The sequence below is a fragment of the Astyanax mexicanus genome, chromosome 5 (genome assembly GCF_023375975.1).
Source record: "Astyanax mexicanus isolate ESR-SI-001 chromosome 5, AstMex3_surface, whole genome shotgun sequence".
NCBI classification, from domain to species: Eukaryota; Metazoa; Chordata; class Actinopteri; order Characiformes; family Acestrorhamphidae; genus Astyanax; species Astyanax mexicanus.
Window position 1 is genome coordinate 31,914,911 of NC_064412.1, and position 5,269 is coordinate 31,920,179.

The following is a 5,269-nucleotide window of genomic DNA, read 5'->3' on the forward strand; positions in this document are numbered from 1 at the left end:
GCTGGAGTCAGGTTTAATGCCCTTGGGTTCAGTCTCAGCCTCAGGGGATGAGAGCACCTTATTATTCATAGTCGGCACTTCTATAGCAACAGTAAACTCTGATGAAGCTACAGAACGGCATGACCCCTGAGACCTCACTGTCCCTCGCTGGGAATATTCACAGGTAAAACTGGAACCAGTGCAAACCTGCCATTCACAACTCCAGCATATCAAAGCCAGTCCTCCTGACTGCATGTGTAAGACATCGTTTTTTTCTATGCTCGTTTCACCGAGACCAGATTAGTTACTCATTACTGACAGAACCGGAACTGGAAGATGATGTTTCAGTTCTGGAATCTGAAGGACATTCAGGCTTAATCATCGTCACAGTGATGAGGACACGCCTACTTCGTCACCTGCCCAGAGTGGTGTGAGATCTAAGGGCCACCCACACAGACGTGGAGGGCCAGTGAGATGCAGAGGAATAAGAATATGCAAAATAAGTGGAAGAGCCGAGGGAAATAACGATGAGTAATAAAGGTACTGCTAATATGCTGTTGCCTATTTACTTCTAATCTTCTAAAACAAACACAATAAAGGCTTTACAGAAGGAATAAAGCCATAAATTATATTTCATCAGCACAGTTCTACTTCTCTACTTATGTGTGACAGTGTTGAATTATGTTTAGGGATATAAAATATTGCATTCATGTGGAAGTGATGTAAACAATAATAATAATAAAAATATTTCTGCTGCATATACTTATTTTAACTCTTCTTCTATTACTACTACTACTGTTAATAATAAAAATAATAGTAAAAAGAAAAATGAAATATTACAACGATTGCTGATGATGACACTATTACTAATAGTAATAGTAATAACAATGATGACAACAATATTATGCTGCTACTACTTCTGTTATTACAACAATCATTATTGTTACTACTACTACTGTTATTACTACTACAACTACCACTGTTATTACAAACTACTATTAGTACCCTTATTCCTAATACTATTGCTACTATTATGGTTATTACTATTATTACTACTACCATTGGCACTATTACCTTTACTCATGGTACATACACTTTTTAACCAATACATTTCCATGGATTTTAGTAGTAATTTGTCTGTTTTTATATTTATACACATTTTCCCTTTTCTTCTCATTTTAAAATGTTTTTTTTTAATGCATATGATGAAAAAAGTAGAGCTATTTACATAACAACAGTGATAGCTCACTCTATGCTGCTTCACCAGTGGAGTGGCATAACATTTTTGCAGTTTGAGTCCTTGCGTCTATGCGTTGTATCTGTCTGAATAAAGCCAGACAACAGTGAATTAGCATTTTACTCTGGCTTTGTGAATTTATATCCAGTTATAGCTGATCAGTTATAACTGATTTTTTAGAACCAAATTTCCATGACTTTTACAAAACTTTCTTTGTATTTTTATTTTTCCAAAACTTATTCAGGTCTGAAAAATTGTTATTTTTAAATTTCATGATTTTTCCATTTTTTTATGACTGTATGAATCCTTATACTAGCACTACTATGACTACTACTTCTGCTACTACTACCACCACTAACACTACTACAACCACTACACTATTAAACTACAGCTATTAAATAAGCACATTTAAAGACTTTAAACTCCAAGAGTCCAGTTAGCACTAATTTTACCAGCAGGAGTGAAACAGTGACAGATATCAGAGACGGTGCCGTAGGGGTGGAATTTCCGGTGCTTCAGGCCACACCTGTGACAGGAATGCTGACCAAACAGGATGAGCCACTGTCCGCCGGCATGCTGCGCTGGATTCTGCACTGATCTCTATCAGGAAACTAACTGAAACTAAGTATCTCTCTTTGAGACAAGACAGAACAATGAGACACTGATGGACTAGATGCAACAAAAACGTGACCATGGATCTCTAAATCTGTTCTCTTGAAAAAGCAGAAATTCTCTCCTCAGCCAAGATAATCTAATTTCTTGTTCTTCATACACACCAACCAACCAAACAGTCAGGGACAGAGAAAACCAGTGTTCTGATCCTGGACCAGAATGGGTAAAGTTTGCCCAGTTTGGAGATGTGGTATATTGTTCAAAAGCGTATTAGTATTGGTCAGTAGAAAGACATTTAAGGTGTTTTCACTCCAGTTGCTTATTTTTTTGGTCCAAATCAGTTAAGAAATTAGTTTATTGGAGCCTTGCTCACTTGGTTTTGTTTGGTTTCACACAAGGAAATTTGCAAGTGCAACAAAATGCGTTATAATAAACCATGGAAGCTGTCTGAGGCAGAGCTAAAAAAGGAAATGCAGGAAGATCCTGTGTTCTGAACTAGAACATACAACATATTTGTGCAGTGTAAAGATGCCTTAACACTTAACAAGAGAAATTCCTATACTTAATTTATTCTGTATTACTGCAATACCTCATATTTATGACTGATTACTTCCACACTTTGTATAGGTTTTGTATTTATATATTTATGTATATATTTTTAAATCTCAGTTTAGAATTTTATAGTTTAGACTCATTAGACTTATATTTCTTACTGTGCTCTCTTATTGTACTACCCCTATTGTTTGTTTCTACTGTGTTATGTAAATGCTACTGGCTGCTAAATTCACCACAGTGCTTTCAAACTGTTTGTTCTAATCAGAGTTGCATGGGTGTAAGCAGCATGTAGCAGCAGAAGGATGACAGTAGTTCATAGCTGTAGTAATAATCTGGGTAACAAATCAGGTTAACCGCACCTGAACAGCCATTTCACACAAATATGAGGAACATATTTGATAGCTGGGTCCGATCAAGCTTAGATCAATAGTGCAAATGAACCACAGTCTGTGTGAAAACACCCTTACAAACATACTGAGTATTTCTCTCATTAGTAGCACTTTGAATCAAAAACCAAAAAAGTGTATATTGGCCTTAGGTTAAGGTTTTAATGTTTCTGGTTCCTTAAATTGGGAGATGTTTACTGCAAGTCATCTAAGTGAAGGTCTTTATGCTTCTCTACAATAGAACCAGGGTTAGATGGAAGATTTCTAGTTGATGGGATGAAAACAAGCATGAAAAATGAGAAAATGATTTTGTTTTGATGAAGAGAAAATACTTTAGAAGAAACCATAAACTGGGATTGGTAAATTTCTTAATCTAATTTTCTTAGATCAGTGTCTTTATACTAGATATTAGTTGGATTAAATGAAGAAACTTCAGTAGAAAACTTGAATAGGGGATGTTCAATTACAAGTCATGGTCTCCGTACTTCTCCATATGGAACCCAGGCAACATAAATTTGCAGTTTCTGGTCAGAGGTAGAACCCTTCAGTGAAACCCTAAAATAAAAATAAGTGTAATACAAGGCACTTAAGGTTTTTGGTTATGGGATGGGATATTGAATTTTAACCACAATCTATACTCTTTGCATCTTAACTGTCATTAGCTTCATAGTCTTGACCCTTTAGCTGTACATATGAGTTGTTCTCATTTGTTGCATTGTACTGTACAGAATAGGCTATGAATTATGCAAACAACCTACTACCGTGTTATTTGCACTCACAGCTAATAGATAAGAGCTATCAGCAGGGATATACGGTGTAAATATATAATGAATGAAGAGGAGAATTCAAGAGATGGAGAGGAAGAGAGAGAGGGATTGGGGGGAAGAGTGGGGCTGATGTACAGCTCTGAAAAAAATAGTTTCTCTGATTTTACCAAATTGAAAACCTCTGGAATATAATCAAGAGGAAGATGGATGATCACATCACACATGATTTTTTGCACCAGGAATAAAGGCCTAATGTTATCCAATAGCAGTGTGTAAGACTGGTGGAGTAGAACATGCCAAGGTGCATAAAATACCAAATATTTATTTTTTAACACTTAAAACTTTATGAACATGTTGTTTTCTTTGCATTATTTGAGGTCTGATTTATTAGCAATACAAGAATAACCAACGCGTTTCGGCACTCAGGCCTTCATCAGGGTTAACCCTTTTTAAGGCCTGAGTGCCGAAACGCGTTGGTTATTCTTGTATTGCTAATAAATCAGATTCTCCAGTCAACAAGTGCTGCTGGTTTTTACCATTTTTTGATCAGTGATTTTATTACCAGGCACCTTGTTGTGCAGTGAAGTTGCATCAGATCCATCTGCTTCTAGAACTCATTATTTGAGGTCTGAAAGCTCAGCATCTTTTTTTTTTATTTGACTATTTCTTATTTATTGCAATTAAAAGCTCTTAATGACAATATTTTTATTTGGAATTTGGGAGAAAAGTTGATTGGACTCTGGAGCAATTGAAGAAGGTCATGTGGTCTGATGAGTTCAGATTTACCCTGTTCCAGAGAGATGGAGCATCAGGGTAAGAAGAAAAGAGGCAGCTGAAGTGATGCACCCATTATACCTAGTGCCTGCCGTACAAGCCTGTGGGGTCAGTGCATAGCACTGGGGTTGATGCTGCAGTTTTTCAGGTCTAGGTTCAGCAAGAGCATGTGCTCAAAGAATGAGGTCAGCTGACCTCCTAAATACACTGAACCACCAGGTTATTCCATCAAAATCCTGACAATGCCAGGATTCATGGGGCTTAGATTTTGAAAGAGTGGTTCAGGTTCAGGGAGCACGAGCATCAATTTTCACACATGGATTCGTCAACACAGACCTCAATCCAAACCTTGAACCCCATTGAGAATCTTTGGGATGTGCTAAGTGGAGCTGTGTATTATAGCTTAGTTTTGGGAGTTGATCCACGCCCTCTCTCCTCCCACTTCCTTCCCTATTTAAACCACTTCCTCTCAACCTGCTCGTTGAACAACCTCGCACCCACCTACTCCCCATCTTCCTCCTTCTTTAATTTCATTCTTTTTCCTCATGTTTCTCTTCGTGTGAGGGGGGGGCTTTGGCTTCACGCTTTACAGCGAAGCTGCCCCGAACTCCACCCCAATACTCTGAGTTCACTCCCCCTCTTTTCTTCTTCTCTGCCCAGTCAAGGGTGTGGGGCAATACTAGCAAAAGAAGACTAGTGCACTGCTCCAAATCTCTTATCATCAATACAAGATCTTAGGAAAAAATCAATTAATCAACTCCAAACAGAAATAAATGTTATGATATTGCAGAAGCTTGTGGAGATTTTGCCACAGCGAATCGGTTCCATAATCAATGCTAAGGTTGGTCCAACTAAATACAAGAATTCTGAGAACTTGAGAACTTTTTTTTCACCAGACAGTGTATATCACTACTAAAAACATACTGTATCTCTTCAAATAAACACCAAAACACACAATA